This window comes from Lissotriton vulgaris, chromosome 9 (assembly GCF_964263255.1).
Source record: "Lissotriton vulgaris chromosome 9, aLisVul1.2, whole genome shotgun sequence".
Classification (NCBI taxonomy): domain Eukaryota; kingdom Metazoa; phylum Chordata; class Amphibia; order Caudata; family Salamandridae; genus Lissotriton; species Lissotriton vulgaris.
The window spans coordinates 856,007,389-856,032,935 of record NC_141697.1 but is presented as its reverse complement, the minus strand read 5'-3'; the positions used below and the strand labels follow the sequence as shown (position 1 = coordinate 856,032,935).

At 44.8% G+C, this 25,547-nt stretch overlaps 1 protein-coding gene across 2 annotated transcripts in view; it reads right to left on the bottom strand.

Moving 5' to 3' along the window:
- LOC147692364 (cytochrome P450 2G1-like) overlaps positions 1-25,547 on the bottom strand; it is a 905,835-nt gene that overhangs the window by 135,560 nt on the left and 744,728 nt on the right. The window lies entirely within an intron of this gene.

Genomic DNA, 25,547 nt, shown 5'->3' with positions numbered 1-25,547 from the left:
ATCAATATTTAGTGAAAGACAGAATTCCAGGCCATTTGGTGCAGTGATGCCCCCACTTAAGCTGCTACAATAGGGGGTTCCACACGCCACTGGTTGAGTTTAATTCCAAAACATTTTGGAACTATAGCAGCTTTTTCTGTTTCTATGAGAGAGGGTGAATAACTTTATCCACATTTACAACCATGGAGGATATGAATAATCCATCAAAATAAAGGCATGTTATCTTGCTCTGTCGTGTTTTACAATATTTAAAGACCCCTTATGATGATGTTAAGGCTTCTGAAGAAACTGAAGATTTTACACTTTCATTAAAGTTAAGCAATTTCATATTTCGCCACAAAAGCAGAGGTGCCCCATCTAACTAATTAAGCATTGCTTAATTTGTAAAACAGTGCTGGGCCCTAAAAGTTTGTTCAGAAACCCAGACCAGTGCTACACATATTGGGGATGCCAAATACTAAGATTGCTTAGTCTTGTTTACACCTAACGCCTCTTTCATCCACCACCAGATGCTCTGCCACTTATTCTCAATCTTGCAGGAAGCACTACAATTATGGCTGGTGCAATCCAAGCCTCAAGGCATCATGCTGTTGATGTTAACATCAGTAAAATCTGTAGTGCAAACAAGTGGTGCTAGGGGGATCACCTCCATCTAGTTCACTTCAGACACTGTTTCAAGTCCTGGGCTTTTGAAAAATAGCCTAATGCATTCTGTGAGTGATGTCTTGTTTAGCTTCCATGGAACTAATTGGATCAAAATACTTGAAATCAAGGATTTGTAGATGAAAAATGCAAAACTGGAGACAGTGTCTGTAATGACATGGATCATGCTAATTGATGCCAAACGTGAAATGCAGTTTCCCATGGCTAATTACTAAGGGGCGTGTTATCAAGCACGGCGATAACATTATCACTGCTTTAGAGGCAGTTTTGTGCCTCTAAAGTGGCGATAATGTTAACGCCGTTTATTGATAATATGCCCCAGATTGTAAAGTTAGAACAGCATCTGCTCATGAAACATTTGGCATACTTGACAGATTTCTGCCAGGTTGTATAATCGTTGATATCCATACACATCAATAGAGCAATATTATTCTTGCGGGCCTCTCCCAAAGATGGCATGGATCCCCTTATACGAGTGCTGCACACCACAGGAAGGCCACTATCAAGAGCAAGAACATTTAATCACTGAATATTTCTGGATGCCAAAATCATATTCTTAGCTCGCTCAATCACATGTAAGGCAAGCCACTTCCATTATGTTACCTGTTTCCAAGAAAAGATCCTCGTAACATCATGGAAGGATGATGGCTCAGTGCGCTGAAGGCTTGCTGCTGGTAAAAACTGTGTTAGAGGTCGTGGGTCAGATTCACAAAGTTTTTTTTGGGACTTGATATTGGAGTGCCCCAGGCTTATTCCTGGAAGGAAAAAATACGCTGAGTAGGTAATTGACCTCAATAAATGGGGAAGGGAGTTAGAGGGTTATTAGCTAGGCTCGCCCTCCAATAACTTAAGTCAAACAAAAAGGTTTCTGTTTCCAGATACCTGAGAGCCTTGCTAGAAGAAACACAGCCAGCACTCACTGGGGTTGGCTGTAGGAATTGTGTATAATGTATATAGAAAAGGAAAAGTTGTTCCTTTTTTAGGTGTCCCCTCACTCACCGGGGTTGCCCCACAGTGACATGCTTCATCATTGGGGCCATCCCAGTCCTCTACGGGCTGGGGCGTGCTACGACTTGCGAAGTTACGTAGGAGCACTTTTAAGGACTATGTGTGGTGCATGTGTATTTGTGGGGAGTGGACTATGTGATGTAGGTTAAAAATACCTGCCCAGTAGGTTCTCAATAAACTTTATTCTGACTTCTAGGTGGTGATATTAAAAACGGGGTTGGGGAGATAGGCTGCCCTAAATTTAATGTGTCCAGATGTACCTATCAACTCCTAAGTCGACATGTTTCGTGCATACCCCAAGCACTTCTTCGGGACTACACAGGGACCAGCCCTGTGTTCGCCACTCCTTAGCTCTTTCACTGAGATATTTAAAGAAAAAGACTTTCAACTGCAGCAAACTCTACTAAGTGCATGCATTAATACCTACGTATTTTGTTCCAAAAAACACGTGGTTCTTTTCACGAGACCTAACTGGGCCCCATGGAGTCGGAGGGGTATCGGTATCCTAGCAACTTTGTGCTCTGGTTACCTCCTGCGTTCAGGCACCTACTTGTCTCCCTCCGGTCCGGATGTTGACCTGTCAGCCTTAGGGTGGTCTCCCCCCAAACTGTTTGTCTTCCTCCTCCATTTTTTCTGTTCTCATTTTTCAATGCCTTATTACTTTGCACACATCGCCACTGCTAACCGGTGCTAAAGTGCATGTGCTCTCTTTTTAAAACGTGGTAACATTGGCTTATAACCAATTGGCATATTTAAATTACTTGTAATTCCCTAGTAAAGTGGCACTGCATGTATTCACAGGACCTGTAAATTGAATGCTACTAGTGGGCCTTCAGCACTGATTGTGCCACCCACTTAAGTAGCCCATTACGCATGTCTCAGGCCTTCCACTGCAACCTGTGTGTGTACACTTTTTAACTTCAAATCAACGTGAAAAAATAACCCTTTTGCCAGGCCTAAACCTTCCTTTTTAATACATATAGGTCATGGCTAGGGTAGTCTCTGGACAGACCAGACAGCAGAGTGCAGTGCAGCGACGTTTTAAGGCATGGGCAAAGTGGGCCCTGACCCAGGGCCCCAGCCTTTCTGGGGCCCTCTGATAGAGCCAGCTTTATTCTGTTGAATAGTCTTGTCCTGATGACTTTGCATAATTCTTAAACACATTGTTTTAAATACTATTTCACTTTAATTGATGTTAGTGTGAGTGATGTATGGGAGTATACTGTTAATATTTTGCAGAGAAATGTTTCTTTTTCAAAACCAGGCAAAAGCTTTAGAAAAGCTTGTTTTAGATCAAAACAGTACCTCACATTTGAGAATTGTGACGGGTTCACAAAACATGTATGCAATGATTTTACTGAGCTGTTGCTGCATTATAATACTGAAAAAACATGTTGCTATCTCAGAATATTAGATGCAAACAGAGTTATAATTTGGACCAGTGTGCCTGGCAGTGGGCATAAATGGCATGAACAAACTGAAACTGGATCATAAATTCAGAGCTGGTTTGAACAGAGGCCCCCAAAATATGTTGGAACCAGGGCCCCCGGAATCTTTAAGATATCCCTAGTGCAGTGTATTTAAAAAGTAGGACACATAATATTAAGTTTCACATATCCTGGTAGTGTAAAAACTCTTACATTAGTTTTTCAATACTGCAAGGCTTACCTCTCCTATAGACTAAGATTGGAGTTACCTAATTACAGGTATTAAGCTATCATTTTTAAATGGGAACAGATGCCCAGTTCATGTTTTGCCTCTTTAGAACTGTAATGAAAAATCCTAACTTGTAGTGATGTCAGATTTTAAATAGAAATTTTACAAAGGCGACTTTAAGTTAGTTGGTATTTTCCTTTTTTATCCATTTAGTTCCTTTAGTCTGTCCCTGGGTCCCATGACTGGGTGTACTTGACAGTGGGCTCTGTGTATTCCTCACAGACAGCCACATACAATAGGGAGCTTAGGTGTGCCTGGATGGGCTATCATTGTCAGGATGGGAGAGAGGAGCTGCCACAGCCCCCCTCACACCTGAATAGACGGTGTCCTGCCTCTACACAAAGGGCTGCATGACTCCTTTAGTTAGTCTTGAGCCAGGACAGGGAAGGCAGGATGCTTACGGACTTCAAAGGGAACCCTCAATAAGCTTCTCCCCCAAATGGCTATAAATACTGGACTTCAGATATCAACTATTTAATACACTTCTTGATCTGTGGATACTCCGCCAGGAAGAAGGACTGCTGTACTGGTGAAGGACTGCCACTCTGCTGGACTGCAGCCCTGCTGGGGAGCCTTGCTGCGCTGGTATGCTGTCTGCTGGCCCTTTTCCTGGGTAAGAAGGACTGGACCTGCATCTCTGAACCCAGAAACCCAGATTCACTCCGAGGGCTAGCTGACTGGTCTCCTAACTTTAGCCTCAGTCTCCAACAATATTGACCCATCACCTAGACTCTGCCTTCTGTGAGTCTTCCCTGCTAAGTGGCGCCACCGCATTCCTAGACCGTTGGAAGTAGACTTAAAGTGCTCTGTCACTCTTTGTGGATCCAGGGAAATAAATGCAAATTATCTGGTGTGTGCCGTAACCCGGAGCAGTTCCGATGCATCGCCACAAATGCATGGATCGGAACCAATGCAAAGACCAGCATCGCAGATCATCACTGCATTGGAACCTCCACTATTATGTATCATTTTAGGACCCTATTTTAAGTTTCCTGATTCATGCCCTTATATAGGAATAAATCACCATATCCTTATGTAGGCATGGAAATCATAACCATATTTAGGCATAGCTCATGCAGTCCAAATTTGGCAGGGCTACTTCCACTAGTTCCAAAAATCCACAAAGATTTCTTGGAAAACCCAGCTTCAGCGGCCGGGGACTTCCCCTTGCTTGAATATTGATTTGTCCAAGAACTCATGGAGTTTTCAAAGAACTGAGACTCTTTGATGACGTTATTATGTCCAACCGTAGTCGGCACCTTCAAGGTATAAATATGCCCACACTCGCCCAAGCAAACACACAGTGGTTTGGAGGAGTTCAACTATCTACTTGTCCGACGCTCCCTGCTACAGCAAGTGCCGAAGGAAGCCGACCCTCCAGCAGACGCACTGAGAGTGCGCTGTCTTTTCTCTTGCCGAGAAGTCCAGCTCCAGTGTTTCCAAGCTACCCTTGCGGGTTGTTGGGAAATCAAGTCCCGAGACTGACCTTCTCCATTCTAAACTAAGGTACGGAGCTGATTAGACCCTTTGAGAAATCTTAAGCAGATTCTGGCCAAAATAATACTACATTTATGCTGCACCTCACTTACTTCTTCCCTCGCACTAAGCTTAGGTTAAGTACACCGGGGTAAGCGTATTTTAGAAGCACCAGTTGAGCACTTTTAGCCTCTGTTATTTATGTATGTATTTATATATGGTTTAGGAACCATACATTGATCTTACAGTATTATTTTATTCTACTATTTATACTGTACGCATTATATTTTACAAACAATGTTACGATTGTAGCAGTTCATTTCTTATGCTTGAGAAGCAACACTGTTCAATAAAACCTTTTATTGAAAACGCCTGTCTTTCTACTTTCTCTGCACCTCTAGTGAAACAGATACAATTGTATGAGTGAAATATCTATCTATTGTTTCCACGACTCTGAAGATACATTTTATCTTGGGGGAAACAAAGTTGTCATGTTTATGCGGTTGTTTAGTTTAAAGGAGCTTGTAAAGCGCCTGGTGACGCCTCCCGGCGTGTCCCCGCGCTGTGGAGAGAGTGAGTTGTCAGAGACTAATCCCTTCTTGTGAATTCGAGAAAGTTTCTAGTGACCTCTGAGTTAGGTGGCACACACAATTAAGTCCAGTATATTCGAAAGAGACCTTGTCGACCTCAGTCCTACATATAGTCTTAAGGTATACTATTCCAATGTGCAGAGCCTATTGGGAATATAAGAACTGCACTACACCACTGCATGATACATCCTCAGAGCGGGCCCTTCCATCCCTCATCAAAGTAAGCCTTGATGTTGTGGCTGGAATTTTCATTGCAGGCTCTCACCTCCTCAGAACTCAGACTGTGAGGCGTATCCATGACTCTGGCCTTCCCATGGCAAGCCCTTATCGATGGAATCCTTGATAACGATGCAGGACCTCTCATTGTAGCCTCACTGCATCTCGGAACTTATGCATCACTTTGGCTGTGTGAAGCATCTTTGACACGGAGCCTCGCTATGCTACGGAAACTAGGATTTAAGGTACTTTGCCTATCTGGGTCCCTGTACCCCACCAATGCTCCATTGCTTCATCCTGAACTTGCAACTTTGTCCTGGTTGGGTGTGGCCAGATATTCACAAGTTGGTGCTTTATGCCTTTTGGCGATATTTTCACTAAAAGTTTAAAAAAGAATATCTCAGATTCTACTAATTCGATGTTTCCTCATTTTATTCTTGGTTTATTTATAACAAATCACTTGAGCTTTCTAATTCTGTTGTGAGATCCTTTTGTGGTTTTCACTGTGTTACGGGTTGAAGAGTTGCACAAATACTTTACAAACTGCCTAAGAATTAAGTCTGACTGCTCTGTGCCCTGCTACCTGAGGGGTGATCCTGGGTTAATTGAGGGTTTGCTTGTGACTTCACCCTGTGAAGGATTGTGGTTGCTGCTTGAGAAAGGTTTCCTCCCCCTCAGCCAGTAACTCAGGTTTTTACACTGCTGTTCAACGGAAATAATAGGGCTTGTGTTTGCGCAATACCATACAGTAATTTGGTGTTGCACGCTCACTACCTATAAATAGTTATAGACCAATTCCAGTTTTTGTAAATTCTCCTTAATTGGCAACTTTTGTCTTTTCAAATCTACTCCCTTTGCTACCTGACTGTCTGTGACTATATTTGCAGTTATTGAGTTTGAGCTGGCCAACTTCGAAAGTTGCGAAGTGGCTGATCTCAAGCAGTTCTACCAGGAGAATGGGCTCCCCACAAAGAAGGGTACCAAGACGTTGAAGCTGCCGAAAGGTTTCAGGGCCTGGTGGAAGGTCCATCAGTCACTGACAATCACAGAGAAGAAAGAGGAGGATCTGTATTAGAAGGATCAGGACATGGACATCGCCTCAGAAATGTGGCCTTTAGTGGAGGAAGATTATCCTTCTCCTGAAGAGGAGATCCCTGCCAGAGCAGGAAGCAGTGTATCAGCACATGGCCTGTCCCCAGAGGAGCTGTCAGGTAGGAAAGCAGAACGAGAGAAAGAATTTCATCCACAGATGAGCAAATTATAGAAAAGAACAGGCCCTTGCCAAATAAAGCTTGCTTTGGAGTTTTTAGCCAATGAAAGGTGCCCGAGATAGCTGAATTTGACTGCAAAACAGGCGGATTTCAACAGCGCTGGCAGTATACACTCAGTGTATTTCCACTTCATAAGGAGTTCCGCAAAACTATACAAAGTGACACAGAGCAGAATCCTTTCTCTTGCGCGTCTTGCCAATGTTAGATTGGTGAGCAAAAGCAAGACAAATTCCATGCTAGACCTCCTCCTGGCGAGATTTCTCAATGTGGGCGGTCACGGTAGGTCACGACTGCTTACATTGGGAATTTTGCAGATTGCATTGAGGAAGCTGCCACTCAGATAGAAGATCTACTCAAGCAGCAGAAAGAAGACGTGCCCTCTGGCATGCTGTATAGTGCTGCTTGATGTGATTTTACCGCACAGGACTCCCGGTGCTAAAAATCAGCATGCACAATGCAACGTACTACAATCTGCCGCTCGCGAAACCCTGTATACGGTGGCAGATTTTTTTGGGGCTCTTTGCTGAGTTCCACATAGCAGAACTCAGTGAACTCTGTCCAGGCCTACTAAAGACCTGGTGCCCAGTCATGTGGTGGGTGATGATATTAGAAATAGTTTTCCGCTTATGAAGTGACCATAACAGTACACGGAAGAGGGGAACTGGGGGGTGATTCTGTGGAAGAATATGCCTCCAGTGGGAAAGGAAACTCTTCTGAGCCATCTTGCAAGCTAATTTTCTGATGACGCCTGAAAAGTGTCTCTAAAGGTTCAGGGACAGCCACAAGCTACCAAATCACTCTTGGATGGATTGCTTGGGCTACTCTAGCAAGATAATGAAGGGCTGGGTGATGGGCAGCGAAGTCAAAGACTATGATGGGCTGTACAACTTAATTCTCAGATAGCACAGGCTCAATATGTATTTTACTGAGCCGTGCCCGAACCTAGGATAGAGAAAAACGTCAAAGTAAGAAGTTCTCAAAAGCCCCCCAAAATAACTCCCAATGGAGCAGTGGTAATCATTTCTCATTTGAAAAAGGGATTCTTTGACAAACAGTCAGAGAGGTGTGTCCCTCAATGTATTGAGTGTTACAAATATGGACAGTCCAAGGAAGACTTTAAATGTCCCAAGAGGCCACAGCCACCCACTGGTGGGCAGACACCTGGGTTGGTGAGGGTAGAACTTGAGGAGGAGGTGATCCCAGTTAGATTCGTGGAGCAGACAGAGGTACACCTCAGTGACCCTAGTGGTCCAGGTTCATAAGGAGTTGGGGCCAAAAGTCCATATCTCTGCCAATACATTTAAGCCCAGGCAGTGGGTCACCATCAATAGGTGTTGGGTGAAGGCTCTGAGGAAAACAGAAGTCAGCGTGAATCCTTTAAGGTGTCAGCTTGTGTCCTCAGAGCAGGCCCCCCATAACACATTCCACCTAGTCACAATCACAGACAATCGTGAGAGTCATCTGCTGGTGTCATCAGAGCAGGTCCTCCATAACACATTCCACCTAATCACAATCACAGACAATTGTGAGAGTCATCTAGTGGTGGCTCGGGTTCCCTTTGAGGGACAGGGGTCTCAGCTTCACTCAAAGTAGCTGTGAGTCCTGCCAGGCCTGTAGAATGTCTGTTAAGCAACAACCTGGAGCATACCATCTAGAAGGAGGTGCACTAAGATCACACTGTTGGGATTGCCTGAATGGGTCCTCATGACTACACAGTCCATTGCTGCCTGGGAAGGGATTCAAGGGTGCTTGGAGCCTTAAACATTGGTCCATGCAGCTGCAATGAAGAGTGGGAGCAAGGGGTGAGAGAAACCAGCCCCTAAAGTTCCCACATTCCAGTTTGATGCAGTACCTGAGCGGGATGCCCTTGAACATACCGGGGATGACATTGCTACCCTGAGGGACCTGACTAAGCTTGCTGTAGGGCATGTTGAGGGTGGGCCTCCCAGAGAGGAATTCTGCTGGGTGCAGAGAGAGTTCCCAACTCGACAGGGCATAAGGGAGCAAACTGAGGCCCAGGTAACAGGTGAATCCTCTGGAGATCACCTTATCTGTTGGGAGAATGAACTTCTATACAGTGAGCCTAAGGTTACTGGACCCGGGCCATCGTACAATCTAGTGGTCCCAGAGTGTTACAGGACCTTCCTACTGGGTTCGGGTCATGATAAAACCCTGGCAGGACATTAGGGGCAAAAAAAAAACTTTCCTAGGCTTGGTACCCATTACTATTGGCCCCGGATTAAGATGGCCTCAGATGCATTTTGTTGGACCTGTTCCACCTGTGAGGGCAGAGGGAAATCAGGGAAAAGCTAAAGTCTCCCCTGACCTACTACCTGTCATTGATACTCCATATGAACAGGTGGGTATCGACATTGTTAGAACCTTGGCCCAAAGACGGTTTTAGGCAGCAGGCTTATCCTGGTCTTGGTGGACCATGCCACTCACTACCCAGAGGCAATCTCTTTGAGGTTGTGACTGCACCAGCAGTGACCAGGATTTTTACCCATGTGGGGTTTCGCAAAGAGGTAGTGTCTGCAAAAAAGACACTAACTTCATATCAACGTACAAAAGGTCCATGTGGGAGGAGATTAAAGTAACTTAGACGTTGTCCACCCCATCATCCCCGGAAGGCAACTCTGATAGTTTCGAACCAGCTAGAAAGTGTGGGTCATGGAGCCCTTGGAGCCTAGATCTCTCCAGGATCGCTGGACATGCCCTTATGAGGTGAAGGATCTCAAGACCCCTAGAAACCCTTTAAGGTTCTGCCATGTGAGCCACCGCAAACAATACTTTGAGAGATCCAAAGTGAACATGCTCCTGGTGACACATGAATGCATGGAAGCAGAGAGTGAGCCTCTCCCTAATCTGATGTCTGCCCCGGAGCATTATGGTTCAGTGGGGGTGTCAATCTATCCCCTACTTTGACCCCAGAACAGAAGAGTGACTGTCACCAGTTGCGAGGACAGTTTTCCGCTATGTTCTTCCTCAGCCCTGGATCACACACCAGTGCCTCCATGACATTGAGACTGGAGACAGTCCGTCTTTTAAAAATACAATTTACAGGCTGTCTGACAAGGTGAGTTCATCTGAGTTTCAAGAGGGAGATCTCCAAGATGCAGGTGTTAGGGGTGATTGAGCCCTCCAACAGTTCCAGTCCAGCCCTGAAGTGCTGGCATACAGGACTGCCCCACTAGGCACCACTCCAGAACATAGATTCTACGTGGACTTCATGGGTCTCAATTCTGCCATGACGACTGATACATACCCTATCCTCCAAGCTGGTGAGCTCATTGAGAGGTTGTGCGTTTCCATGATCCTGAATATACATTAGGATCTCACATCAGTGTACTTGCAAGTACTCTGACTGACGGGGCAAAAGAGAGTTCTGTGTTCATGACCCCAAAGGGCCACTTTGAAATTAGAGCAATGCCCTTTGGAGTTGGAGGGTTTATATGTGGTCGCCATTTGAGTTTTCATTTTTTTTAACTTATCATCTTTTTGAGATGGTGGTTTGCACATTTGTTTTAATAACAAGAAAATGTGCCATGCACACATTTATTTTAGTAGATATTATTGTGCGGTAGTCTGTCCAGAAAGTTTGAGGAACACCCAAATCATAATGCAATGTCCTTGGTATTATGTGTTTGTAGGAGACAACTTTTTCCCTTCAAACTAAGCAACATTGTTATTCTGCATCTGTAACAGAATGTGGTAAGACTGGAGTTTTATTATTTAAACTGTGGCCGTGATTAAGCCAGAGAGTGGCACTTCACACTGGAGTTATTAATAATGCTGCAGAGAGCTGTGAATGAGATTCAGCCCTGCATGCCCAACATACATCCTAAGAAGGAAGATAACTGGTCAGTGAGAGATGTGTGCAAGCTTGCACATTCAGATGACATGCATTAGTTAACTCACTGGGGCTGGCTTCCTGAGACATTATATCAAGGTATGGGGTAGGTTCATTCCAACTTGGCCTGGCAGAAGCATACTTCTATTATGCTCTTGTTAGATTAGAAGTTCTATTGATAGATAGGAGTAACATTAGGAACAATTAAAATGGTTGAATTGTTTTTGTTTTTTACCATTCTAATATTGCTTAAAACAATAATGTGTTTCATATGCGTAATCATCACATGTCACATTTTATTTTCAAGGATTAGATCTTTTCAATAAACATTTGAAAATGAGTTACCATTTCTTTTCTTTGTAACACTTTCAGAATAAGAGTCGTCATGTTCAAGGTTACAGACAACATCTATAAATGCCTCTAGAAAGTAATGACTTTAGATGTTGTACTGTGAGCTAACCAAAACAGCATTTACTGATGATATGAGTAGACTAGGTCAAGTTTTGTTGACCTAATACACAGTCCTACTTTATTCGGAGAAACTGTATAACATGGGCCTAAAGAATGCCCCTACCACTTTTCAGAGGTTGGTCAACAGGTTCCTGGCTGGAAATGAGGCATTCTGTGCCACCTAAATGGATAACATGGATGTCTATAGCTCCATCTGGGAGGAACACATGAACCATGTTCAGGAGGTGATTCAGGCATTGCAGCAGGCGGGCTTGACTATCAATGCCAGTAAGTGCAAGATAGGGCATGGATCCGTGGTGTTTCTGGGCCACATGGTGGCAGGGACAAGGAGCAGTCCCTCCAGGAGAAGATTGAGACTATCCAGGCCTGGCAGCCCTCTAAAACACAGACCAAGGTGAGGGTATTCCTGGACCTGACATGATACTGTTGGAGGCTTGTTAGGGGATTGGCACTATTGTTGTCCCCTTAACAAAGCTAACTTCTAAGAAGTAGCCCAGAAAGGTGACCTGAACAGAGGCCTTCCAGAAAGCTTTGATACTTTCAAGGGGCCACGTGTACATCACCTGTACTCAAGGCCCCTGAATTCTCAAAAGAGTCCTTAGTGCAGACAGGCCCTTTTACCCATTGCATACTGATGACGGCCCCCATCCGTCATGCACTACGGCGCTCGTGTGCTGATGACGGCTGGGGGCCGTCATAAACCCACCCACTTGTGATTTTGCCGCACAGGCGCAGAATCGCGGGCCATGCAAGGGGTTAAAGCATGGCATTGGGGCCATATTAGCATAGTTAAATGAGGAGGGCCTAGATCAACCTGTAGCCTTCATTAGCAGGAGGTTACTTCCACAGGAACAGAGGTGGAATATGACTGAAAGGGAGTGCTGCTTGGATATCAATGTACCTTGAAAAATTGAAAAGAGAAGAGTTGTTTGGCAAAACAAGAACAAGGTTTAAATGAATGAAGCGACCAGGAGAGTTTTGACAGTGTCACGTCAGGAGACAGTCTAAATGTACTGAAGTTTTGGCTGCTAATTTATACAGTTCTTGAGATACAATAAATTGATTGACCATTCTAGTCAAGCATCATGAATACAACCATCTTATAGGGGGCACAGATGGCTCTCAACCTCAGGGGAGCTAGTGTGGGCCAGTGTATATGTGTCCAGATGTCTGGCATGGGGAGCATGTGATCCCTATGTGTGGTGTGCCTGCTGTTTTCTGATTGACTGAGTGTTCCTAACTACATGTGGCATATAATCTTGTGGTATTTTGGGAGCGTGCGCCATTGGCAAAACGTGTTTTATTGGGGCCAATATCCTTGGGCCTGTTTGTGGTTGAACTGCCTATCTATGGGATCGATCAGGGTTTTCCCTGGTTGCGGGTTTGTCTTCCGGCTAAGTGTAACACCACCTGTGACCTATCAATCATCAATCTGTAGGGTTGGGTTTGGGTCACAGGGCCTGTCTGACCATGTATCTCTGACTCGTGGATGACAGGGAGGTCATCTTGAGTGAATTCAGTAGCAATGATATGCATTTGCTTCTTCATGTACATAAAACATGGCGGTCATAGATATCCCTTTTACTAACATTCTCATGATTATATATACATTTGTTATAACATACATCAACATTGTTTTTACTGCTACTGACAATGCTATGCATGCATGATTTAAGGCTCACATCAACATTGCATTTACAGGTATTGATTGACATTGCTATGCATGCATATATCATGGCGTACTTCAACATCATATTCACCAGTTTTAACATCCTTCCCAGTTGAATTTTCAATGACTTCATTTTCCTTGTATGTCATGACAGTCACATTATTTGAGATAGTTTGTGTTGCTGTAGCGTCTACCATTTTTCCCTAGCTCTTTACATACCACCATATTTAAGGACTGAGATTTTACAGCAGGAAACTTGGACTTGCAGAAAACCACACCACAGTAGTGCAAAAATGAAAACTGAAAGCAATGACATATATAGTTTTGACATCCATTATGGAATCTATGATAAAATACTATGAAAAATGTCCTGCTCATGGGTACCCCCTCTTTCTTCATGTCAGCTTGTAGAGGTCACAGTGCTTGGATGGCAAGAATGAGAGTTCTATTTTTTTTAGGTAATTTCCAGGAATAAAGGTACCACAGAAAGCACCAGTCTTGGCACATAACCCACCCTCCATCACAGTCCACAAGTCCAACATGTACCGATGTTGCATCACCATAAGGAGAATGGCTCTCAGTTTTACATTTTCTTTATTGGTGATAATGTGGTAAATAATATATTACCCTGTCATAATTTCTATACTTAAACAAAGGGTCATGCATTAAATGAGAGGCAGAATCCGTGGTGTCCGATTCAAAAGGGCTTTATTTCAAAAACTCGAGTTAATGGAGAATCGGGTTCCATCACCACTAAGGTTCAGGAAGGATCGTCATCTGAAGTTTATTCACAGAGTACATTATTTATACATTATTCTCGTACATAGAGAAAAGAGGAGGACTCCAGGCGGAGCAGGAGAAAAAGATAAGAGCATGTGGGCGTGCACTTTGAGTCATAGGGGTGTCATAGGTGGGTGGATACATGGAGGGGGTTTGCATGGCCAGCTGGAACCTTTGCCCTACTTGTGTGCGCAACTTGGTCATGACGTGCAATTGACGTGTAACTGGGGGAAGCTGGGGGGAGCTGACTTTCGGTCTAGTAGAGAGGCCTTCAGTGTCAGGGCGACCTGTACATCTAGTAATATCTGATATCTGATATCTTAGGTCCGGGGATGTATTATCTGAAGCAAAAGGTCGCTCATCACCATGAGCCAGTGTGGGCATATATTTCTCTGTTCATTGCGTGGGGGCTTTGGGCTTTCTATGGATGAGAGCTCTGTTAATCACTGAAACGGAGACAGAAAAGCTAGTTCCTATCTCTGCAGACGGTTCTGTTTACTTTCTTCACTAGGCAGGAATGTGATTCTGTAAAGCAAGCAGATAACTGTGTTTGCAAAATACTGTCTTGGCACCCCGTGCGGGGCCTCTCTCAGCTGAGCCAGAAATATGTGAAAGGTCAGGGATACGTAGCAGCAGCTTTCAGAGTGTCTTGAGCCAAGAAAACCTTAATTCGGGTCCTGGCTCAACTGAGCCACAAAAGGGTTCTTCGTGATATTTATTAAACGTGCACAATGCAAAACACATGGGCAACATGGGCCTCAGTGCAGAATTAACATTTCTTTCATGGAAATCTTGATGACTGGCATCTTAATGCAGGACGCAAATGCAGAGGCATCATTATTGTGGCCATAGAGGGAAAATGCATGAGTGTCATGCACATATACTAAACGGTGGGGTACACGCAGGGGACATATTAGCCATGTAAAATTTCATTTTCCTCATTCCCTCCTTGTCCCCTACGTTCCCTTCAAGTCACATCTATTTGCATAAGGCCTTGTATATGGTCATAAAGCATCATTTGTTCTTCTTTTCTCTTTTGGACATGTGGATGGGGAACACAGACAGTGGCACACAGGCCGCAAATCGCCGGGCCACATTGCAGACAGAGACAGCAGCCGAATATCATGAGCAGTATCATTCCTAGGAACGACAACACTTTCCATCCCCATGCTGATATTACACTCCAGAGCCAACTGGACCAAGTCCATGTGCCTGGGTCTTGATGTATCTCGTGAGCAATCTTGTGGAGCCTTGTTATTGCTGCGTACACAGATGGCACGTTATTCGGAATGAAAACGCAGCAACTAGAGCCAATCACTCTACAAGCCCCGCCCCTATCCGCCAGGATGACGTCAAGAACAAGACGATTCTGAAGAACAACCAGTCTCATGGCAGACTGTTCCTGGGTCAAGTTAGCCAGGGCAGATGCAGTCTCATTCACTACTGCTTCCAGAGTCCTTTTTAACCTGCGTATGAGTTTACTGTTTTGGATGGGGCCTATGAAGAAAAAGAATCCTCTATTGAAATCTGTATATTGCTCCCAAGCTGTCTCAGTCTGATCAATCACTGGAGAATCGATCTCTCTCCTTTGTCTGGCATGATCTAGTCGTGAATCTCGATGATAATGGGATGGGGCCAGAAAGACAGGGGGCAGAAGGAACGATATATAGCATGTTCCACCCCAGTCTAAGGGCAGATGTACATAGGCTGTCTGACCGCATATGAAATAGGAATGGCGTGATGCTTTGAAAGAAGACTTTCCCTTATCATTAAACTCGACTACAGCATTACACTCGCTGTGTCCCATATGTACTGAACCTTTCTTTCTAACGCACAAATCACCTTTTGCTGGTAGGACTGAAATAAACGGTGGACCTGTATTTTGCTTGGGCTGAACATTCAGAATCATAAAGCTAAGGGAAGCATTTCCTTGCTCGTACTCTTCATTCTCTAGACCGGTCCCCTTCCTTTGAGGGAGTCCGTTATCGTCTGGAAAACATGCCTCATTCATTACTTTATTCAAATTTCCATATATCCATTCATCCTGGTCACCTATGGACTTGTTGTCTAGTGATGTCATTAAAGCAAACCATGCTCCGCATGAACCATTGTGGGAGAACGGTAAAGGGAAAAAGGGCAGTACTCCCTTCGTTTTCTGAAAAGGTGGGAGCTGGCCACATACCCAGCAATCTGTCGCATTGCTGGTCTGATGAGAATGGTGCAACATTCGAATAAAAGTATTGTTGCGCAGGGCTAGTCGATATGACAGTTCATGGGGTGGCAGATCACTGAATGTATGCTCTATTGTAGTATTAAAGGAAAAGTGTACGTGTGAGGCAATAGGAGGAAAGAAAACATGTAATGTCAAGCTGATACATATTATAGTGATGCATAGAAGGGAAAGAAAAATCAGAGTTACTATACATCTACTGCGTAATATCTTGCAGTACTTCTTTTTCATCTCGCTCTTTCTACTATTCTGGTCCGCGATCTTATACATGTCAGAAAACCTGTCTAACCGATTCACCACCTAGTGGACTTAAACAATTAAACGCTGTCTGACTTACTAGATCTTAGCTTGGACTTATACTCTTGTTGTGGAGTCTCTTCTAGCAAAGGGGGCTTAAAGTCCGTACTATCTTTAGTACTATCGGCATTGTCCTTTGTCTTTATTAAAGTTCCTTGGGTTCCGTAAAATCGCTTGCAGTGTTGGGCATGGATCCAGCCCTTTCGTCCTTCCACTTTGATAGCCATCCTCGTGGTCAGTAGCACAAGCTTCGGCGACTTCCAACGTGGCTCCAGGGGGCTTGACCGATCAAAATTTCTCACCAGGACTAGGTCTCCAGGGACGATGACGTGGTCCTTAACCTGGGTGTTGTCTGGGAAAGCGGCGGCAACCTGTGAACGACAAGAGAGTAGTGCAGACATCAAGGAAGCCAGGTAATCTGTCAGCATGTTACTGTCAACATCAGTTATTTTCTTGGGCATAGGCGTACCCCACATATTTGGTGGTCTACCGAAGACCACTTCATAAGGAGATAGGCCTGTTCTGGAATGAGCTACCATACGCATGTAAAAGAGGGCAACCGGCAATGCTACCATCCAATCCACGCCTTTTTCTGCACAGACTTTTGCTAATTTCGTCTTAAGTGTCTGATTATGACGCTCGACAAGTCCGGCTGCTTCAGGGTGTCGTACACAATGAAACTTCCACTGATATCCTAACAGAAGGGACACTTGTTTCATTAATTCAGAGGAAAATGGCTGACCATTATCTGAGTACACGACACGGGGCAATCCATACCGTGGGAAAAACTCACGCACCAGTTGCCTGGCGGTGGTCACAGCAGTATAATCTGAGACTGGGTACACTTCTGTCCATCTAGATAGTGCACACACAACTACCAGGACATACTTGTAACCTCTACATCTGTCCATTTGGATATAATCCATCTGGAGGACTTCAAAAGGGTGGTCAGGAGGATGAAATCCGCCTTGTTCCACCGGAATGCCTTTACCTGGATTGAACTGGCAACAGATCATACAGGTACGTACTTTCTGTTTCGCTGCTGCACGCAGGTGCTTGTTAAACCAGATATTCTGTAAGCTGTCTAGCATTGCCTTCTCTCCTAAATGTGCTGGACTATGCTGTGTTTATGATTACTTGTACCATAGAGTCTGGGAGAAACCATGTAGCTTTGCCCTTAGTCATCCAACCTTGAGCAGTCTGGACCCCTCCTTGTTCAGTCCATTTTTTTATTTCATCTGAAGTGGCATGTGTCTGTATGTCGAGTACATCTTGTGAAGGATCCCTGACTGTCATGTTTTTTGTCAGTATCGGTACCTCTGTCTTAGTCGTGTCTGTTGGTGTCTGAGCTGTCAGTTTAGCTGTTCGGTCTGCCAGGTCATTACCCTGGGAAATGGTGTCTGTAACTTTGATGTGTGCTTTGCATTTCATGATAGCTATGGCTGTAGGTAAATGTATTGCTTCTAACAGAGCCTGAATAAGCGGACCGTGCTGAATTTTGGCACCATGAGAGGTCAAGAAACCTCTCTCCCTCCATAATACTCCAAAGTCATGAACAACGCCGAAGGCGTATTGTGAGTCTGTATAGATGTTCACTTTCAAGTTCTTGGCTCTTATGCAGGCTTGTGTCAGAGCGATGAGCTCTGCTGCTTGTGCTGACAATGTGTCTATTCTGTGGGTCTCTATGACTTCAGTAGCAGTGGTCACTGCATATGCTGCCACTAACTCTCCTGTGGTTGTTCTCATCAACATAAAGTGTCAGGTCAGGGTCTGGAAGTGCAACATCTGTCAAGTCTTGTCTTGGTTTTGTTACTGTATTCATCACACAGTCATGTGGTGCAGTGTCTACTGTACTTGTGGGCAAAAGTGTAGCAGGGTTAAGAATGTTACATCGTCTGATCTCTATGTGTGGCTGAAATAACGTCAGTTCATATCCTGTCAGTCTCGCTACAGTCAAGTGTTGTGTCTGTGTCCTGTTCAGGAGAACTTCCACTGCATGTGGTACCTGTACTATCAGAGGATGGCCTAATACAATCGAGTTGCTTTGTCTTATAGCTAGAGCTGTTGCTGCAACTGATTTCAGGCATGCAGGCAGAGCCTGTGCCACTGGATCCAGTGTACTAGAAAAATAAGCACAAGGCTTGTGTTTTCCTGCTTGATCTTGTGTGAGGACAGATAGTGCTGTTCCCTCCCGCTCGGTCACAAAAAGCATAAAAGGTTTGCTGTAACAAGGAGTTGCTAAAACTGGCGCTTGACATAAGGCTCTTTTTAATTCTTCAAATGCCAAGGTATGTTCTTGTGTCCAAGGGAGGACAGTCGAAGACGCTGCCTCCTGTGTTGTCAACTGTATGAGTGGCTTGGCTAGGTAGGCATACTGGGGAATCCATTGTCTGCAGTATGAAGTGAGGCCAATGAAGGCCCGTACTTCCTTTTGTGTCTTGGGCTGTGAAAGGTTAGCAATTAACTGAATACGTTCTTGTGTCAGCTGTCTACCCCTCTTGGACAGCAAGTGTCCAAGGTACACCACTTGCTGTGCACAGAATTGTAACTTTGAAGGGGACACTTTGTGCCCCTTGTCAGCCAGAAAGTGTAAAACTGTCAGTGATGCATTTTCGCAGTCTGGTTCTAAACGTGCAGTAATCAGTATGTCGTCAACGTATTGGAGCAGTGCGGTGTTGGCAGGCATGTGAATACTGTCTAGTTGTCTTTTCAATGCTTGACTGTAAATACTAGGACTTTCTGTGAATCCTTGAGGAGCTCTCGTAAATTTAAAGCTGCGTCCATATAAACTGAATCTGAAGAGGTATTGGCTCTCTGGATGAATCGGGACACTGAAGAAGGCGTTCTTTAGATCAATTACAGTAAAGAACATTGCCTCGGAATCAATTGCAGTCAGTAATGAAGAAATGTCTGGGACCACTGGGTATTGAGGGATTATGCATTTGTTCAGTTCTCGAAGATCAATCACTAGTCTGTAGACTGGTGGTGCATTACGGTCTGTTCGTTTAAGAATAGGGATGGCAGGTGAATTACATATATTCAAGTCTGTTTCTACTACCACTCCCTGTGCAATGAGTTCGTCAACAATTTTCAATAAGGCAACTACGGCATCAGGTGGTAACTTGTATTGTCTGATACGTGGTAGTACTACTCCTGCTTTGACAGTGACACGGTATGGTGTTATGTCCATGTAACCTACGTCAGTCGGACCTTGTGCCCATAAGTGCTGTGGTACATTCTGGAGTCTGTGGTCAAAATCTCTCATCACATAATGTCCCTTAAAATCACGTAAAAACAATCGTACTTCTTCCGGAGAACAACATATAACTACTCCTAGTTCTTTCAATGTCTTTATGCCAAGCAAGTTTTCTGGACATGATTTAGTAAGTAGCAAGTCTGTGGTACGTGACAATGGACCAACTCCAAGGGAGATTGGTATCGATACTTCATTAACAATAGGCTTTCCTGAAAATCCCAGGGAAATATTCTGTGAGCCTGAGAGTGGTGCCCCTGGAACCTTATCATGGCTGATCGTAGTTCTGCTCGCCCCTGTGTCAATCAGAAATTTTCTGTCTTTTCCCAATACACGACTATGTACATAAGGACCTTCTTGATCTACAGGAACCTCAATAAGGGGCAAGCCAACTTCCCTCTCTAGGCTATTTCATGAGAACTGTTGGTATTCTGGATAGTCTGACTGCGTGTACTGATACATTTGCTGTGTGGCTTGGACAGTCGGCAGTGGGGGTGGAAAACTTGCTACTGTCTGGTTTGTATTCTGTTGGGTGCTATCCTGCCTGGGAACATGTGGTCGCTCTTTTGTCTTGCCTGTAGCTATATTGTGTTTCAGAACAGCACATTCATTTACATAGTGACATGGTTGCTTGCAATAATTACAGTTCCCTTTGACAGGTGCCGTGTTATTTCTGGCAAATTTGTTCGTGTTGGCTGGCACTGATTGGGCAACTAGCACTTTCATTTTTGTGTCTTTCAAGCGTCTCTTTTCATGATCCTGTTCTTCTCTAATCCTGTTCTGGTGATATTGTAACATTTGCAACATTTGCGAAGGACTATTTGCTTGCCAAGTACTCTCAACCTTCAGTACTCTATTCTTGATCTGTAGTAAGGAATTCTCTACTAATTTGCTCACAAAAAGATGTGGATATGACTCGCTACTGGGCTTAAGGCCGCTATTAATAGAAAAGCATTTCTCGAATCGGGAATAGAAATCACTTGTGTCCTCGTCTTGTTTCTGTTTACAGGCTGAAATAGCATCCCAATCTTCCTTTTTAGTAGTCAATAGTCTCGGTAAAACCTGTATCAGGAGTTCAGGCAGTGCTTGAGCTTCTTTCCCAAGACCAACCCCAGGGAGCCTGGCTTTATCCTCTGTTTCCAATACTGTCCAACTTAACTTTTTCTCTCCCACCTCCCAATCCTTTTCCTTAAGCTTTTCATAAATACCCGCAGGCAACAGTACTTTCAATAATTTCAGGATGTCAGCATACGTGTAATCTCCGATGCGGAGGATGTCCTTTAATTCACGGTGGAACCCCCCCGGATCTTTGTCATGGCAAGGCAGCATCTTTTTCATTTCCAGTATTTCTAATTTTGTCAAGGGAGTGTAAACATACACTCTTTGAAGCGCACCATCCCCGTCTTTGACGGGGTGGACCTCTCGTAGGGGGTTCTGTCTGTCTATGTACATGTTCTTTCTGTCGTGGTGTGGGGCAGGGAGCATGCATGTGGTCAGAGAAGATAAGTACTTATGACGTTGATCTAAAATGACATTTATTAATTCAGTACCTAGGCCTGTCCATCTTTCTAGAAGTATGTCGTCCAGTAACTTATGCAAGGGACCGGGATCAGAATATTGACTCTCATACAACGTTATCAGATGTTGAACCATGTAAATACCAGCCAAACGCTGTTCGTTCGGCGGAAGACTCAAGAAAGTCTGGGCCAATATATCATCACTGTATATATTAGAATTGGACACCCATTGGACGGCTGACCGGGCCAATTCCTTTTCATGTGGGGTCTGGAATTGCTCACTCTCTATCCGTTGTTCCAGGGCTTTTTCAGTGGCTTGGAATAGATTCTCAAGGGAATATCTTTCTTTTATAACCGGCCCCTTTTTACGGTACTCGAGGCCCTTGGGCCTTTCAAACTGTCGTCCTTTACCTACATAACACACTTTGTCCTTTTCCTCGTCTTCTGGGTCTAACTCTTCCACTGAGGAATCATACTTCCCGTCAGACTCTTCACGGTGTATTTCTAAGATCTCCTTTCGTATTTTCATGTACATACTTTCTATCTGCCCCTGTTTATCGTGCCGACCGGCAGCTATGTTGTCACTCCAATCTTTCAGACCTTTCCTTACATCTCTGTCTTGTTGGTCTTGTTCCCTGACCAGACAGTTAATCAAAAAACGTAGAATGACGTTCTTAACCTCAACCTTTCTGTGTTCCATAGCCTTTTCTATACACTCGGATCCCTCCCCCGTTCTAACGAAATGGTATATTTTATCTAGGTGTTCCTTCATATCTGGTAATGGGAGCAAATAGTCGGCGGCATGTCTTAGTCTTAGTGAATACACGAGCATTGAACCCTCCCCTGGTACCGGATCGTATATACAACGTTGGATCGTTACGGAATACTTTGATGGCGTTGACGTCAATTGTGGCTGTGGTGTTCGTAGTAGCCCTAGTCCTTGCGTAGTTCGTGGCGTTGGCGGGGTTCGTGGAGTTTTTGGAGTTGGCGGTGGCCCCACACCCCCTACTGCCCCTTGTCCTACGTCGTCTTTCACGACCTGCTGGAGCTGTTGAAGCTTAGCCGCTGTTGGGGGCGGAGGGAATTCTGCGTTTACATAGTCTGGTGCGGGCTCCTCTAGATAGGAGGCAATAAAAGCATCAGGGGCTGTTAGCTTTATTTTACGTGCTCTATAGGGTACAGGTGGTGGCGGGTGTGACCTACGGGATGTTTCGGAGGGGGTCACTCTAGCTAGTTCTTCTGAGAGGACGGGATAAATACCAGCAACAATGGCGTTTCTTTCTCTATCAGCCTGTTCTGCTTTGACCCGTTCCCCCTCCTCCCGCAGTTCCTTTTCTTTGGCTTTTTCCCCTGCTTGTCTAGCTCTTTCTGCTTGATGCATTTCTTTCTCAGTTCTCCTATGTGACTCTTTGCACCATAATTCAATGGCATCTTTCTGTGCTGGTCTTGATTTCTTTTTCCATAGCGCTTCCTCTACTCTCATAATGCATTCAGAATCCCATGTCCCCGAGATGGGCCATCTGTACTTTTCCTCTAAATCCTTCGTGTACTCTACCCATAAGTCTAAAAACAAAATGGCGTCTAGCCCATGTTTGTTATACATGTAATGGCCAGGTGTGTCTCTAGGCGGGATGTTAACTGACTCTTCTAGTATTCCTTTCCTGGTCCCTATCTGACGTAACTTTGAAAACAGTGGCATGTTGAAACCAACGTAATGAAAACACAATACACACTAAAAATAGACTGACTGAAACAATCATTCACACTAAAACGTTACGACACTAAAACAGATACAGTGTAACCTGATACTTGGAGTAAAACATGTACTTGAAAACAGTTAACTTTATGCACTGGAATACAGCACAACCATACCGGTCTCAAAAAGAGACACGTCTTTACCGTGCCCACGTTTACCGTGGGCCCGTCTTTACCGTGCTCGAGTGAACGAACACGTCTTTACCGAGTTCATATAAATGAACTCGTCTTTAACTTTATGCGTTCCCACTAGTGGTACTCACCGGGAAGCAGAACTTGAAGGCCTCGGAAACTTGATACTGCGCATGCGCCGGAACAGGTGGGCCTTCGGAAACCTCGGACCTTGCTCTCTCACGGCTTGGGCTCTGGTTGGGATGATCCGCAATCCTCACCGCCTCGTGTGGATGCCTGGTCGCAGTCCGTCCTCCTCGTGGGCCTGAGGGAGTAAGCAGGAAGTCCCGCTGGCGTGTACACTTTGAAGTCCGTCACGGCTGTAGCAGGGGGCAAGGGCTGGACCTACATCGCCGGCGCGTGGGGAAAGGGATTAGTCCTATTCGGGCGCCAGATTAATGTGGTAAATAATATATTACCCTGTCATAATTTCTATACTTAAAGAAAGGGTCATGCATTAAAGGAGAGGCAGAATCTGTGGTGTCCGATTCAAAAGGGCTTTATTTCAATAACTCGAGTTAATGGAGAATCGGGTTCCATCACCACTAAGGTTCAGGAAGGATCGTCATCTGAAGTTTATTCACAGAGTACATTATTTATACATTATTCTCGTACATAGAGAAAAGAGGAGGACTCCAGGCGGAGCAGGAGAAAAAGATAAGAGCATGTGGGCGTGCACTTTGAGTCATAGGGGTGTCATAGGTGGGTGGATACATGGAGGGGGTTTGCATGGCCAGCTGGAACCTTTGCCCTACTTGTGTGCGCAACTTGGTCATGACGTGCAATTGACGTGTAACTGGGGGAAGCTGGGGGGAGCTGACTTTCGGTCTAGTAGAGAGGCCTTCAGTGTCAGGGCGACCTGTACATCTAGTAATATCTGATATCTGATATCTTAGGTCCGGGGATGTATTATCTGAAGCAAAAGGTCGCTCATCACCATGAGCCAGTGTGGGCATATATTTCTCTGTTCATTGCGTGGGGGCCTTGGGCTTTCTATGGATGAGAGCTCTGTAAATCACTGAAACGGAGACAGAAAAGCTAGTTCCTATCTCTGCAGACGGTTCTGTTTACTTTCTTCACTAGGCAGGAATGTGATTCTGTAAAGCAAGCAGATAACTGTGTTTGCAAAATACTGTCTTGGCACCCCGTGCGGGGCCTCTCTCAGCTGAGCCAGAAATATGTGAAAGGTCAGGGATACGTAGCAGCAGCTTTCAGAGTGTCTTGAGCCAAGAAAACCTTAATTCGGTGCCTGGCTCAACTGAGCCACAAAAGGGTTCTTCATGATATTTATTAAACGTGCACAATGCAAAACACATGGACAACATGGCCTCAGTGCAGAATTAACATTTCTTTCATGGAAATCTTGATGACTGGCATCCTAATGCAGGACGCAAATGCAGAGGCATCATTATTGTGGCCATAGAGGGAAAATGCATGAGTGTCATGCACATATACTAAACGGTGGGGTACACGCAGGGGACATATTAGCCATGTAAAATTTCATTTTCCTCAATAAAAGAAAGTCATAAATAACCAATAAAAGAATGTCATGCCCGTACTTACAACATCCTTCCAGCACTTAATCATCAAAAGCAACTGGTTGGAAAGTAGATTACAACAAATGGTTCCATTTTTTACATATTCATAGTAAACAGTACCTCAACCTTGCTTGTGTCAAGCAGCGGGAAGGGAGTGGTCAATAGAGAGAAGGAAGCAGACAGAGGAAGGAAGAGAAGAAGGAAGGAAAACAAGAGGCTGACATGGAGTCGAAAAATGACCCGCTAAAGCCATCAAGGGGAAATCTAGGTACAAAGTGTTTGAGCTGTATTTCTGATCATAGCACGTTGCCTGGCAGTCCCCCTTAAACAATCCACACTCACACAGGAGGAGACAGAGCCTCCTACAGCAACCCAGGTGAGACACCCGACCCTGCATTCCCTTGCTGTCACATGGAGGCCTGAAGTGGACCCCAAATGTCCCTGGGGTCCGATCAAACTGGTATCAAGTCCTAGTATGTCTCTAGCTGATCACAACAATATGCTGCATCCCTGAGCCAGTCCTCCAACCGGGGAAGTCAGTAGCAGCCCCAGCACATCACCACTTGCCGTTTCCCTGGTAATAGCAGAAGTGAGGTCAGCTGCCGTGACTCCATGGGGATGTCGTTAACATACCCCAGGTGTGTAACAAGAGGTGTACGCTCTAAGTGCAGGCCCATCATCGTGTCAATAGCATTGAAGATTGACTCCCAGTAACGATCTATACTACAGAATAACCAAGCCAAATGGGGAAATCTCACACAGGGATCAGAGCAGCGGGTGCAGTGATGTTTGTCTATTAGTCCTAGGTGCAACAACCATTCTGGCGTCCGATACAGTCTATGAAGAAATTTAAAATGCAGCAAGCACAGCCTATAGTTAGGCGATAAAGCCCTCACCGGAGCACAGCAGAAACTCCATTGCTTTTCAGAAATGGCTATGCTCAAGTGGTCTTCTCACTCTCGTCATACTGAAGGGACTTGCATCATTGCAGTGCATTGCAGCTCAGAGTACAATATAGTTATCAACTTGCGTGGGGAAGGGTTACTAATGAAGCTCTCAAGGGCCTGTACCGTGGG